A 16,636-nucleotide genomic window follows, 5' to 3' on the forward strand; every position below is an offset into this window, starting at 1 on the left:
TCATCATTTTTGAACATGGGCTATAGCCCATACCGCACGGCATACTATAGCACGCCGTTTTTCATCATTTTTGAGGTTTTGAAAAAATATGGAAAAAAACAAAAAAAACATGGGTTATAGCCCATCGTTTTTCGAAATCTTGATATTTTTTTTAACCTCGTTTTTCATCATTTTTGAACATGGGCTATAGCCCATACCGTACGGCATACTATAGCACGCCGTTTTTCATCATTTTTGAGGTTTTGAAAAAAATGAAAAAAACATGGGTTATAGCCCATCGTTTTTTGAAATTTTGATATTTTTTTTTAACCTCGTTTTTCATCATTTTTGAACATGGGCTATAGCCCATACCGCACGGCATACTATAGCACGCCGTTTTTCATAATTTTTGAGGTTTTGAAAAAAATGAAAAAAAAACAAAACATGGGTTATAGCCCATCGTTTTTTGAAATTTTGAATTCTTTTTTTAACCTCGTTTTTCATCATTTTTGAACATGGGCTATAGCCCATACCGTACGGCATACTATAGCACGCCGTTTTTCATCATTATTGAGGTTTTGAAAAAAACAAACAAAAAAAAAACATGGGTTATAGCCCATCGTTTTTTGAAATTTTGAAAAAAAAAAAAAACCTCGTTTTTCATCATTTTTGAACATGGGCTATAGCCCATACCGTACGGCATACTATAGCACGCCATTTTTCATAATTTTTTAGGTTTTGGAAAAAAACAAACAAAAAAAACATGGGTTATAGCCCATCGTTTTTCGAAATCTTGATAAAAAATTTTAACCTTGTTTTTCATCATTTTTGAACATGGGCTATAGCCCATACCGTACGGCATACTATAGCACGCCTTTTTTCATCATTTTTGAGGTTTTGAAAAAAAAAAAAAAAAAAAAAAAAACGATGGGTTATAGCCCATTGTTTTTTTTATTTAAAAAAAAAATATCCTCATTTTTCATCATTTTTGACCATGGACTATAGCCCATATCGTACGGCATAGGCCTACTATAGCACGCCGTTTTTCATCATTTTTGAGGTTTTGAAAAAAATGGAAAAAAACAAAAAAAACATGGGTTATAGCCCATCATTTTTTGAAATTTTGATATTTTTTTTTAACCTCGTTTTTCATCATTTTTGAACATGGGCTATAGCCCATACCGTACGGCATACTATAGCACGCCGTTTTTCATAATTTTTGAGGTTTTGGAAAAAAACAAACAAAAAAAACATGGGTTATAGCCCATCGTTTTTCGAAATCTTGATGATTTTTTTTAACCTCGTTTTTCATCATTTTTGAACATGGGCTATAGCCCATACCGTACGGCATACTATAGCACGCCTTTTTTCATCATTTTTGAGGTTTTGAAAAAAAATATAAAAATAAAAAAAATGATGGGTTATAGCCCATTGTTTTTTTAATTAAAAAAAAATATATCCTCATTTTTCATCATTTTTGACCATGGACTATAGCCCATATCGTACGGCATAGGCCTACTATAGCACGCCGTTTTTCATCATTTTTGAGGTTTTGAAAAAAATGGAAAAAAACAAAAAAACATGGGTTATAGCCCATCATTTTTTGAAATTTTTATATATTTTTTTAACCTCGTTTTTCATCATTTTTGAACATGGGCTATAGCCCATACCGCACGGCATACTATACAAAATGAGGTTTTGAAAAAAATGAAAAAAAAACAAAACATGGGTTATAGCCCATCGTTTTTTGAAATTTTGAATTCTTTTTTTAACCTCGTTTTTCATCATTTTTGAACATGGGCTATAGCCCATACCGTACGGCATACTATAGCATGCCGTTTTTCATCATTTTTTTGGTTTTGAAAAAAATGAAAAAAAAACAAAACATGGGTTATAGCCCATCGTTTTTTGAAATTTTGATATTTTTTTTTAACCTCGTTTTTCATCATTTTTGAACATGGGCTATAGCCCATACCGTACGGCATACTATAGCACGCCGTTTTTCATCATTTTTTAGGTTTTGAAATAAATGGAAAAAAACAAAAAAAACATGGGTTATAGCCCATCGTTTTTTGAAATGTTGATATTTTTTTTTAACCTCGTTTTTCATCATTTTTGAACATGGGCTATAGCCCATACCGTACGGCATACTATAGCACGCCGTTTTTCATCATTTTTGAGGTTTTGAAAAAAATGAAAAAAATAAAAAACATGGGTTATAGCCCATCGTTTTTTGAAATTTTTAATTCTTTTTTTAACCTCGTTTTTCATCATTTTTGAACATGGGCTATAGCCCATACCGTACGGCATACTATAGCACGCCTTTTTTCATAATTTTTTAGGTTTTGAAAAAAATGAAAAAAACGATGGGTTATAGCCCATCGTTTTTTTTATTTTTGATATATTTTTTTATCCTCGTTTTGCGTCATTTTGGACCATGGGCTATAGCCCATATCGTACGGCATACTACAGCACGCCGTTTTTCATCATTTTTGAGGATTTGTAAAAAATGAAAAAATGAAAAAAACGATGGGTTATAGCCCATCGTTTTTTTTATTTTTTATTTTATTTTTTTATCCTCGTTTTGCATCATTTTGGACCATGGGCTATAGCCCAGATCGTACGGCATACTATAGCACGCCGTTTTTCATCATTTTTGCCATTGAGCCCCATTGTAAATTTGAAAGCACTATATTTCTAAAACTATGAAACATTTAAAAGATTCCTTTTCAGACAAACATGTCCACCGTAAGATGAACCTAAGTAGGCTAGAATGGGGTTGCTATGTGTAAGTATGTAGGACTAGTAGCATGCCAAAGTTTGTGCTATTGCCATAGAGAATGCATTGGGCGTTTAAGTTAAATAACTCATAAACTACAAAACATAAAAATAAAAAAAAGTCCCAGCATGTGTCTCCACAGTAAGCTGAATAATAAAAAGTGTGAATGGAGTTTCTAGGTGAAAGTGACTTTTGACGTGCCTATAGAGCTGCCATTGAGCCCCATGTTAAATGTCTCAAATTTGAAAGCACTATATTTCTAAAACTATGAAAGATTTCAAAGATTCCTTTTCAGACAAACATGTCCACCGTAAGATGAACCTAAGTAGGCTAGAATGGGGTTGCTATGTGTAAGTATGTAGGACTAGTAGCATGCCAAAGTTTGTGCTATTGCCATAGAGAATGCATTGGGCGTTTAAGTTAAATAACTCATAAACTACAAAACATAAAAATAAAAAAAAGTTCCAGCATGTGTCTCCACAGTAAGCTGAATAATAAAAAGTGTGAATGGAGTTTCTAGGTGAAAGTGACTTTTGACGTGCCTATAAAGCTGCCATTGAGCCCCATGTTAAATGTCTCAAATTTGAAAGCACTATATTTCTAAAACTATGGAAGATTTCAAAGATTCCTTTTCAGGCAAACATGTCCACCGTAAGATGAACCTAAGTAGCCTAGAATGGGGTTGCTAGGTGTAAGTATGTAGGACTAGTAGCATGCCAAAGTTTGTGCTATTGCCATAGAGAATGCATTGGGCGTTTAAGTTAAATAACTCATAAAGTACAAAACATAAAAATAAAAAAGAAGTTCCAGCATGTGTCTCCACAGTAAGCTGAATAATAAAAAGTGTGAATGGAGTTTCTAGGTGAAAGTGACTTTTGACGTGCCTATAGAGCTGCCATTGAGCCCCATGTTAAATGTCTCAAATTTGAAAGCACTATATTTCTAAAACTATGAAAGATTTCAAAGATTCCTTTTCAGGCAAACATGTCCACCGTAAGATGAACCTAAGTAGGCTAGAATGGGGTTGCTAGGTGTAAGTATGTAGGACTAGTAGCATGCCAAAGTTTGTGCTATTGCCATAGAGAATGCATTGGGCGTTTAAGTTAAATAACTCATAAACTACAAAACATAAAAATTAAAAAAAGTTCCAGCATGTGTCTCCACAGTAAGCTGAATAATAAAAAGTGTGAATGGAGTTTCTAGGTGAAAGTGACTTTTAATGTGCCTATAGAGCTGCCATTGAGCCCCATGTTAAATGTCTCAAATTTGAAAGCACTATATTTCTAAAACTATGAAAGATTTCAAAGATTCCTTTTCAGGCAAACATGTCCACCGTAAGATGAACCTAAGTAGGCTAGAATGGGGTTGCTAGGTGTAAGTATGTAGGACTAGTAGCATGCCAAAGTTTGTGCTATTGCCATAGAGAATGCATTGTGTTGCGGAGGATGAGAGGAATGCTCTCATCCTCCGCAACACCCATTCTCATACACCGCTATACACCGCAAGGATATGGGCTATAGTCCATATCGTACGGCATACTATAGCACGCCGTTTTTCATAATTTTTGAGGATTTGAAAAAAATGAAAAAAAAAAAAAAAAAAACATGGGTTATAGCCCATCGTTTTTTGAAATTTTGATATTTTTTTTTAACCTCGTTTTTCATCATTTTTGAACATGGGCTATAGCCCATACCGCACGGCATACTATAGCACGTCGTTTTTCATCATTTTTGAGGTTTTGAAAAAATATGGAAAAAAACAAAAAAAACATGGGTTATAGCCCATCGTTTTTCGAAATCTTGATATTTTTTTTTAACCTCGTTTTTCATCATTTTTGAACATGGGCTATAGCCCATACCGTACGGCATACTATAGCACGCCGTTTTTCATCATTTTTGAGGTTTAAAAAAACATGGGTTATAGCCCATCGTTTTTCGAAATCTTGATATTTTTTTTTAACCTCGTTTTTCATCATTTTTGAACATGGGCTATAGCCCATACCGTACGGCATACTATAGCACGCCGTTTTTCATCATTTTTGAGGTTTAAAAAAAAATGAAAAAAACATGGGTTATAGCCCATCGTTTTTCGAAATCTTGATATTTTTTTTTAACCTCGTTTTTCATCATTTTTGAACATGGGCTATAGCCCATACCGTACGGCATACTATAGCACGCCTTTTTTCATCATTTTTGAGGTTTTGAAAAAAAATAAAAAAATAAAAAAACGATGGGTTATAGCCCATTGTTTTTTTAATTAAAAAAAAATATATCCTCATTTTTCATCATTTTTGACCATGGACTATAGCCCATATCGTACGGCATAGGCCTACTATAGCACGCCGTTTTTCATCATTTTTGAGGTTTTGAAAAAAATGGAAAAAAACAAAAAAAACATGGGTTATAGCCCATCATTTTTTGAAATTTTGATATATTTTTTTAACCTAGTTTTTCATCATTTTTGAACATGGGCTATAGCCCATATCGTACGGCATACTATAGCACGCCGTTTTTCATCATTTTTGAGGTTTTGAAAAAAAAAAAAAAAAAAAAAAAAACATGGGTTATAGCCCATCGTTTTTTGAAATTTTGATTTTTTTTTTTAACCTCGTTTTTCATCATTTTTGAACATGGGCTATAGCCCATACCGCACGGCATACTATAGCACGCCGTTTTTCATCATTTTTGAGGTTTTGAAAAAAATGAAAAAAAAAAAAAACATGGGTTATAGCCCATCGTTTTTTGAAATTTTGATATTTTTTTTTAACCTCGTTTTTCATCATTTTTGAACATGGGCTATAGCCCATACCGTACGGCATACTATAGCACGCCGTTTTTCATCATTTTTTAGGTTTTGAAAAAAATGGAAAAAACATGGGTTATAGCCCATCGTTTTTTGAAATGTTGATATTTTTTTTTAACCTCGTTTTTCATCATTTTTGAACATGGGCTATAGCCCATACCGTACGGCATACTATAGCACGCCGTTTTTCATCATTTTTGAGGTTTTGAAAAAAATTAAAAAAATTAAAAAACATGGGTTATAGCCCATCGTTTTTTGAAATTTTGAAAAAAAAAATAAACCTCGTTTTTCATCATTTTTGAACATGGGCTATAGCCCATACCGTACGGCATACTATAGCACGCCGTTTTTCATAATTTTTGAGGTTTTGAAAAAAATGAAAAAAAACAAAACATGGGTTATAGCCCATCGTTTTTTTTAATTTTGAATTCTTTTTTTAACCTCGTTTTTCATCATTTTTGAACATGGGCTATAGCCCATACCGTACGGCATACTATAGCACGCCGTTTTTCATCATTTTTGAGGTTTTGAAAAAAATGAAAAAAAAAAAAAACATGGGTTATAGCCCATCGTTTTTTGAAATTTTGAAAAAATATATTAAACCTCGTTTTTCATCATTTTTGAACATGGGCTATAGCCCATACCGTACGGCATACTATAGCACGCCGTTTTTCATAATTTTTGAGGTTTTGAAAATAATAAAAAAAAAAAAAAACATGGGTTATAGCCCATCGTTTTTCGAAATCTTGATATTTTTTTTTAACCTCGTTTTTCATCATTTTTGAACATGGGCTATAGCCCATACCGTACGGCATACTATAGCACGCCTTTTTTCATCATTTTTGAGGTTTTGAAAAAAAATAAAAAAATAAAAAAACGATGGGTTATAGCCCATTGTTTTTTTTAATTAAAAAAAAAAATTATCCTCATTTTTCATCATTTTTGACCATGGACTATAGCCCATATCGTACGGCATAGGCCTACTATAGCACGCCGTTTTTCATCATTTTTGAGGTTTTGAAAAAAATGAAAAAAAACAAAAAAAACATGGGTTATAGCCCATCATTTTTTGAAATTTTGATATTTTTTTTAACCTCGTTTTTCATCATTTTTGAACATGGGCTATAGCCCATACCGTACGGCATACTATAGCAAGCCGTTTTTCATCATTTTTGAGGTTTTGAAAAAAAAAAAAAAAAAAAAAAAAACATGGGTTATAGCCCATCGTTTTTTGAAATTTTGAATTCTTTTTTTAACCTCGTTTTTCATCATTTTGAACATGGGCTATAGCCCATACCGTACGGCATACTATAGCACGCCGTTTTTCATCATTTTTTAGGTTTTGAAAAAAATGAAAAAAAAACAAAACATGGGTTATAGCCCATCGTTTTTTGAAATTTTGATATTTTTTTTTAACCTCGTTTTTCATCATTTTTGAACATGGGCTATAGCCCATACCGTACGGCATACTATAGCACGCCGTTTTTCATCATTTTTTAGGTTTTGAAAAAAAAAAAAAAAAAAACATGGGTTATAGCCCATCGTTTTTTTAAATGTTGATATTTTTTTTTAACCTCGTTTTTCATCATTTTTGAACATGGGCTATAGCCCATACCGTACGGCATACTATAGCACGCCTTTTTTCATCATTTTTGAGGTTTTGAAAAAAAATAAAAAAATAAAAAAACGATGGGTTATAGCCCATTGTTTTTTTAATAAAAAAAAAATTATCCTCATTTTTCATCATTTTTGACCATGGACTATAGCCCATATCGTACGGCATAGGCCTACTATAGCACGCCGTTTTTCATCATTTTTGAGGTTTTGAAAAAAATGAAAAAAAAAAAAAAACATGGGTTATAGCCCATCGTTTTTTTAAATTTTGAATTCTTTTTTTAACCTCGTTTTTCATCATTTTTGAACATGGGCTATAGCCCATACCGTACGGCATACTATAGCACGCCGTTTTTCATCATTTTTGAGGTTTTGAAAAAAATGAAAAAAAAAAAAAAAACATGGGTTATAGCCCATCGTTTTTTTAAATTTTGAATTCTTTTTTTAACCTCGTTTTTCATCATTTTTGAACATGGGCTATAGCCCATACCGTACGGCATACTATAGCACGCCGTTTTTCATCATTTTTGAGGTTTAAAAAAAAATGAAAAAAAAAAAAAACATGGGTTATAGCCCATCGTTTTTTGAAATTTTGAAAAAATATATTAAACCTCGTTTTTCATCATTTTTGAACATGGGCTATAGCCCATACCGTACGGCATACTATAGCACGCCGTTTTTCATAATTTTTGAGGTTTTGAAAAAAAAAAAAAAAAAAAAAACATGGGTTATAGCCCATCGTTTTTCGAAATCTTGATATTTTTTTTTAACCTCGTTTTTCATCTTTTTTGAACATGGGCTATAGCCCATACCGTACGGCATACTATAGCACGCCTTTTTTCATCATTTTTGAGGTTTTGAAAAAAAATAAAAAAATAAAAAAACGATGGGTTATAGCCCATTGTTTTTTTAATTAAAAAAAAATTATCCTCATTTTTCATCATTTTTGACCATGGACTATAGCCCATATCGTACGGCATAGGCCTACTATAGCACGCCGTTTTTCATCATTTTTGAGGTTTTGAAAAAAATGAAAAAAAAAAAAAGAACATGGGTTATAGCCCATAGTTTTTTTAAATTTTGAATTCTTTTTTTAACCTCGTTTTTCATCATTTTTGAACATGGGCTATAGCCCATACCGTACGGCATACTATAGCACGCCGTTTTTCATCATTTTTGAGGTTTTGAAAAAAATGAAAAAAAAAACAAAACATGGGTTATAGCCCATCGTTTTTTTTTTTTTTGAATTCTTTTTTTAACCTAGTTTTTCATCATTTTTGAACATGGGCTATAGCCCATACCGTACGGCATACTATAGCACGCCGTTTTTCATCATTTTTGAGGTTTTGAAAAAAATGAAAAAAAAAAAAAACATGGGTTATAGCCCATCGTTTTTTGAAATTTTGAAAAAATATATTAAACCTCGTTTTTCATCATTTTTGAACATGGGCTATAGCCCATACCGTACGGCATACTATAGCACGCCGTTTTTCATAATTTTTGAGGTTTTGAAAAAAATGAAAAAAATAAAAAAACATGGGTTATAGCCCATCGTTTTTTGAAATTTTTAATTATTTTTTTAACCTTGTTTTTCATCATTTTTGAACATGGGCTATAGCCCATACCGTACGGCATACTATAGCACGCCGTTTTTCATCATTTTTGAGGTTTTGAAAAAAATGAAAAAAAACAAAACATGGGTTATAGCCCATCGTTTTTCGAAATCTTGATATTTTTTTTTAACCTCGTTTTTCATCATTTTTGAACATGGGCTATAGCCCATACCGTACGGCATACTATAGCACGCCTTTTTTCATCATTTTTTAGGTTTTGAAAAAAATGAAAAAAACGATGGGTTATAGCCCATCGTTTTTTTTATTTTTGATATATTTTTTTATCCTCGTTTTGCATCATTTTGGACCATGGGCTATAGCCCAGATCGTACGGCATACTATAGCACGCCGTTTTTCATCATTTTTGCCATTGAGCCCCATTGTAAATTTGAAAGCACTATATTTCTAAAACTATGAAACATTTCAAAGATTCCTTTTCAGACAAACATGTCCACCGTAAGATGAACCTAAGTAGGCTAGAATGGGGTTGCTATGTGTAAGTATGTAGGACTAGTAGCATGCCAAAGTTTGTGCTATTGCCATAGAGAATGCATTGGGCGTTTAAGTTAAATAACTCATAAACTACAAAACATAAAAATAAAAAAAAGTTCCAGCATGTGTCTCCACAGTAAGCTGAATAATAAAAAGTGTGAATGGAGTTTCTAGGTGAAAGTGACTTTTGACGTGCCTATAAAGCTGCCATTGAGCCCCATGTTAAATGTCTCAAATTTGAAAGCACTATATTTCTAAAACTATGGAAGATTTCAAAGATTCCTTTTCAGGCAAACATGTCCAACGTAAGATGAACCTAAGTAGGCTAGAATGGGGTTGCTAGGTGTAAGTATGTAGGACTAGTAGCATGCCAAAGTTTGTGCTATTGCCATAGAGAATGCATTGGGCGTTTAAGTTAAATAACTCATAAACTACAAAACATAAAAATAAAAATAAGTTCCAGCATGTGTCTCCACAGTAAGCTGAATAATAAAAAGTGTGAATGGAGTTTCTAGGTGAAAGTGACTTTTGACGTGCCTATAAAGCTGCCATTGAGCCCCATGTTAAATGTCTCAAATTTGAAAGCACTATATTTCTAAAACTATGGAAGATTTCAAAGATTCCTTTTCAGGCAAACATGTCCACCGTAAGATGAACCTAAGTAGGCTAGATTGGGGTTGCTAGGTGTAAGTATGTAGGACTAGTAGCATGCCAAAGTTTGTGCTATTGCCATAGAGAATCCATTGGGCGTTTAAGTTAAATAACTCATAAACTACAAAACATAAAAATAAAAAAAAGTCCCAGCATGTGTCTCCACAGTAAGCTGAATAATAAAAAGTGTGAATGGAGTTTCTAGGTGAAAGTGACTTTTGACGTGCCTATAGAGCTGCCATTGAGCCCCATGTTAAATGTCTCAAATTTGAAAGCACTATATTTCTAAAACTATGAAAGATTTCAAAGATTCCTTTTCAGACAAACATGTCCACCGTAAGATGAACCTAAGTAGGCTAGAATGGGGTTGCTATGTGTAAGTATGTAGGACTAGTAGCATGCCAAAGTTTGTGCTATTGCCATAGAGAATGCATTGGGCGTTTAAGTTAAATAACTCATAAACTACAAAACATAAAAATAAAAAAAAGTTCCAGCATGTGTCTCCACAGTAAGCTGAATAATAGAAAGTGTGAATGGAGTTTCTAGGTGAAAGTGACTTTTGACGTGCCTATAGAGCTGTCATTGAGCCCCATGTTAAATGTCTCAAATTTGAAAGCACTATATTTCTAAAACTATGAAACATTTCAAAGATTCCTTTTCAGGCAAACATGTCCACCGTAAGATGAACCTAAGTAGGCTAGAATGGGGTTGCTAGGTGTAAGTATGTAGGACTAGTAGCATGCCAAATTTTGTGCTATTGCCATAGAGAATGCATTGGGCGTTTAAGTTAAATAACTCATAAACTACAAAACATAAAAATAAAAAAATGTTCCAGCATGTGTCTCCACAGTAAGCTGAATAATAAAAAGTGTGAATGGAGTTTCTAGGTGAAAGTGACTTTTGACGTGCCTATAGAGCTGCCATTGAGCCCCATGTTAAATGTCTCAAATTTGAAAGCACTATATTTCTAAAACTATGAAACATTTCAAAGATTCCTTTTCAGGCAAACATGTCCACCGTAAGATGAACCTAAGTAGGCTAGAATGGGGTTGCTAGGTGTAAGTATGTAGGACTAGTAGCATGCCAAATTTTGTGCTATTTCCATAGAGAATGCATTGGGCGTTTAAGTTAAACTAGAAAGCAGTTCCCTGCAGAAACTGCGTGGGCTCGCCAAAAGACGCAATGTATATAATGTACAGTAGAAAATGTATTAAAGCTGAATGAAAAGTTTAAAAAATAATGTATAAAAATTGGTAAAAAGAATAAGCATAAATAACTGCATAAAGCGGAATAAAGTATGTGGAAGTAGTACGATGCCCAAAAAGTGGCAGAATAAAGTAAGTAAAGTATTACTGTCTACTAATGATTTGTAATGTATGAATAATGCTTTACAATGTATTCTTGATGAATTAAGAAAAGGTAAAAAAGAAAAAGAAAAAAAAGAGTCAATCCAATGGAGTATACATATAAAAGCATTCATGAGCTTAACAGAAATAGCATACTTTTACATGTAAAAAGAAGGTTCAAATAGCATATAGGCCTATCTTTAAAAGCATAAACACAATGATTATTGATAATGGTCTAAGATTTTTCTTTAAATGTAAAAAAATAAATAATATTAAGTTCTTTATTAAAAGTTTTTTCTTTTTAAGTTTAAAATTTATAAGTTAAATAACTCATAAACTACGAAACATAAAAATAAAAAAAAGTTCCAGCATGTGTCTCCACAGTAAGCTGAATAATAGAAAGTGTGAATGGAGTTTCTAGGTGAAAGTGACTTTTGACGTGCCTATAGAGCTGTCATTGAGCCCCATGTTAAATGTCTCAAATTTGAAAGCACTATATTTCTAAAACTATGAAACATTTCAAAGATTCCTTTTCAGGCAAACATGTCCACCGTAAGATGAACCTAAGTAGGCTAGAATGGGGTTGCTAGGTGTAAGTATGTAGGACTAGTAGCATGCCAAATTTTGTGCTATTGCCATAGAGAATGCATTGGGCGTTTAAGTTAAATAACTCATAAACAACAAAACATAAAAATAAAAAAAAGTTCCAGCATGTGTCTCCACAGTAAGCTGAATAATAAAAAGTTTGAATGGAGTTTCTAGGTGAAAGTGACTTTTGACGTGCCTATAAAGCTGTCATTGAGCCCCATGTTAAATGTCTCAAATTTGAAAGCACTATATTTCTAAAACTATGAAACATTTCAAAGATTCCTTTTCAGGCAAACATGTCCACCGTAAGATGAACCTAAGTAGGCTAGAATGGGGTTGCTAGGTGTAAGTATGTAGGACTAGTAGCATGCCAAATTTTGTGCTATTGCCATAGAGAATGCATTGGGCGTTTAAGTTAAATAACTCATAAACTACAAAACATAAAAATAAAAAAAAGTTCCAGCATGTGTCTCCACAGTAAGCTGAATAATAAAAAGTGTGAATGGAGTTTCTAGGTGAAAGTGACTTTTGACGTGCCTATAGAGCTGTCATTGAGCCCCATGTTAAATGTCTCAAATTTGAAAGCACTATATTTCTAAAACTATGAAACATTTCAAAGATTCCTTTTCAGGCAAACATGTCCACCGTAAGGTGAACCTAAGTAGGCTAGAATGGGGTTGCTAGGTGTAAGTATGTAGGACTAGTAGCATGCCAAATTTTGTGCTATTGCCATAGAGAATGCATTGGGCGTTTAAGTTAAACTAGAAAGCAGTTCCCTGCAGAAACTGCGTGGGCTCGCCAAAAGACGCAATGTATATAATGTACAGTAGAAAATGTATTAAAGCTGAAGGAAAAGTTTAAAAAAGAATGTATAAAAATTGGTAAAAAGAATAAGCATTAATAACTGCATAAAGCGGAATAAAGTATGTGGAAGTAGTACGATGCCCAAAAAGTGGCAGAATAAAGTAAGTAAAGTATTACTGTCTACTAATGATTTGTAATGTATGAATAATGCTTTACAATGTTGTCTTGATGAATTAAGAAAAGGTAAAAAAGAAAAAGAAAAAAAAGAGTAAATCCAATGGAGTATACATATAAAAGCATTCATGAGCTTAACAGAAATAGCATACTTTTACATGTAAAAAGAAGGTTCAAATAGCATATAGGCCTATCTTTAAAAGCATAAACACAATGATTATTGATAATGGTCTAAGATTTTTCTTTAAATTTCTTTTCTTTCTAAAAAAAATAATAATATTAAGTTCTTTATTCAAAGTTTTTCTTTTTAAGTTAAAAAAAAAAGTTAAAGTTTTAAATTTTTAAATGTTTTTAATGTTTTTAATCTTTTAATAAAAATAAAAATAAATCCCAATTTTTTAATTTTTTTCAATTTTTTTAAATTTTTTTCAATTTTTTCATTTTTTTCAATTTTTTCAATTCTTTTCATTTTTTTAAATTTTTTAAATTTTTTAAAAAAAAATTAATTCTTTTTAATTTTTTTAATTTTTTTTAATTTTTTTGAAAATATTTTTTTTATAAACGTGTGTGTGGGGCCAGCCAATAGGAGAACAGGGTGTGTGTGTGCGTGCGTGCGTGCTCTTGCGAGAGCTGTGTAAAGGCCATCCAATTGCACAAATAGCAGACCTACAAGCCCACAAGGTATCGCAGAGCAACTCATTGAGATCTTGTAACTTTAATTTCAGCCCTGTAATTAAGCCCTTATATGTCTCAGCTGTGGAAGTGTAAAAGACAAACACTATGACTGGGAGTGGCGCGCAACTTGAAGGTCTTGATCTTGAATGGTCTTGAATAGGGGGAAACTATGCCCGAACAAATTGCTCTATCGCAAAAAGTAAAAGTCGAATGCAAATAATTTTTTCGCTGTGAGTGGCCTGAGATATTGAGGTACACCATGTGCGATTGTGGTGTTGGTACGATAGAAAATGTGGTTATAAGAGCGAGTTAAGAATTGTCATCGCGATAATTTCCTCGTAAGGATTTTACAATTGAGGTCAATGAGCAGATTGACTGTATTTGTGTCACTTAAAAGGCCGTAGTTCACATTCTGTATGTCTCTGTGTTTTGGTGGTCACATTGTGTGAAAGAGGACATGTGTGGCTACAAAATGACCAAAGGACATGCGTGTAAAGTGAATATTTTGGCCGGGACGGCAATTTGTTTGGTAAATTTTCAAGGAAAGATTTTCTGTTCACGCACTCTAGTGAAAGAAGCCCTGCACTCTAACTTGGCACTAATTAGGCGAAACGGCCTGCGATTGAACTGCGATTTCGGAAAAAACGTTTAACGTATTCGAATACGGTTTGAACCACGAAAAAGTCCAGAGTCGTGTGAGCTTTCTAAAGTTTAAATCACGTTTCTACGTATAATGAGGCTGCAAAAGTGAGGTTGATTTAGAGATAAATCCCATACATTGTCAATGGGAGGAAAAAACTATAAATAAAGTTAAATATTTTAAAAAGTATAAACTTTTTCAAAACAACTTTTTCACCAATGAAAGTTCAAAGATAGATGAACATTATAAAGTTTGAATGAAGTTTCAAAGTGAAAGTATGACGGAGTAATAAGAGCTCAAAAAAGTTAACTGTAAAAAATGGGACCTTTCTTCCATCGACTCTCACTATAAAGAATGTAAAAAAAAGTTAAAAAGTTAAAAAGTATAAAAAGTATAAAACTTTGTACAAATTCTAATTGGAGCATAAATAACTGCAAAGAGCTGAACAGTTTGAAGTTTGAACTAAATTTCTAGCATAAAGTATGCGGAAGTAGTTAGGTGCCAAAAAAAGGGTGGAATAAAGAATAAATAAATATAGGCTGGCAATAACTAGTGTGTGCTCGCTGTGGCGAGCCCACAACTAGAAAGCAGTTCCTGTAGAAACTGCGTGGGCTCGCGTAAAATGCTTTGTATAAAGTTATTGCCGTGTCAAGTTTGAAACTCGGGGACCGGAGTAATGGTGTTACCATTGGTGGTCTAAGTCCATAATCAAAATTTCTGGACTGTAACATATTGTAAAGAAAAGTAGAAAATGTATTAAAGCTGAAGTAAAAGTTAAAAAAGTATGAACATTTGTAAAAACTATAGTTTAAGCATAAATAACTGCATAAAGCGGAAATAAAGTATGTGGAAGTAGTATGATGCCCAAAAAGGGGCAGAATAAAGTAAGTAAAGTATTACTGTCTACTAATGATTTGTAATGTATGAATAATGCTTTACAATGTATTCTTGATGAATCAAGAAAAGGTAAAAAAGAAAAAAAATAGTCAATCCAATGGAGTATACATATAAAAGCATTCATGAGCTTAACAGAAATAGCATACTTTTACATGTAAAAAGAAGGTTCAAATAGCATATAGGCCTATCTTTAAAAGCATAAACACAATGATTATTGATAATGGTCTAAGATATTTCTTAAAAAAAATATTAAGATAAAAAATATTAAGTTCTTTATTATTATTTTTTTCCTTTTAAGTTTAAAAAAAAGTTAGTTTTAATTTTTTAATGTTTTTAATTTTTTTTAATTTTTTAATTTTTTAATCATGCTAATGCTAACATGCTAATGCTAACATGCTAACATGCTAATGCTAACATGCTAACATGCTAATGCTAACATGCTAACATGCTAATGCTATCATGCTAACATGCTAATGTTAACATGCTAATGCTATCATGCTAATGCTAACATGCTAATGCTAACATGCTAATGCTAACATGCTAACATGCTAATGCTAACATGCTAATGCTATCATGCTAACATGCTAATGCTAACATGCTAACATGCTAATGCTAACATGCTAACATGCTAACATGCTAATGCTATCATGCTAACATGCTAACATGCTAATGCTAACATGCTAATGCTAACATGCTAACATGCTAATGCTAACATGCTAATGCTATCATGCTAACATGCTAATGCTAACATGCTAACATGCTAATGCTAACATGCTAACATGCTAATGATAACATGCTAATGCTATCATGCTAACATGCTAACATGCTAATGCTAACATGCTAACATGCTAATGCTATCATGCTAATGCTATCATGCTAACATGCTAATGCTAACATGCTAACATGCTAATGCTAACATGCTAACATGCTAACATGCTAATGCTATCATGCTAACATGCTAACATGCTAATGCTAACATGCTAATGCTAACATGCTAACATGCTAATGCTAACATGCTAATGCTATCATGCTAACATGCTAATGCTAACATGCTAACATGCTAATGCTAACATGCTAACATGCTAATGATAACATGCTAATGCTATCATGCTAACATGCTAACATGCTAATGCTAACATGCTAACATGCTAATGCTATCATGCTAACATGCTAACATGCTAATGTTAACATGCTAATGCTAACATGCTAATGCTAACATGCTAACATGCTAATGCTAACATGCTAATGCTAACATGCTAACATGCTAATGCTATCATGCTAACATGCTAACATGCTAATGTCAACATGCTAATGCTAACATGCTAACATGCTAATGCTATCATGCTAACATGCTAATGCTATCATGCTAATGCTAACATGCTAACATGCTAATGCTAACATGCTAATTTTTAAGTTTTCATTTTTTTCATTTTTTTCAATTTTTTTCAATTTTTCCATTTTTTTTTTTTTTTTTTTTTTTTTTTTTAATTTTTTTAATTTTTTTTCATTTTTTTTAATTTTTTTAATTTTTTTTCATTTTTTTTAATTTTTTTTAATTTTTTTTAATTTTTTTTTTTTTTTT

The sequence above is a fragment of the Protomyctophum parallelum genome (assembly GCF_964188405.1).
Source record: "Protomyctophum parallelum genome assembly, chromosome: 14".
NCBI lineage: Eukaryota > Metazoa > Chordata > Actinopteri > Myctophiformes > Myctophidae > Protomyctophum > Protomyctophum parallelum.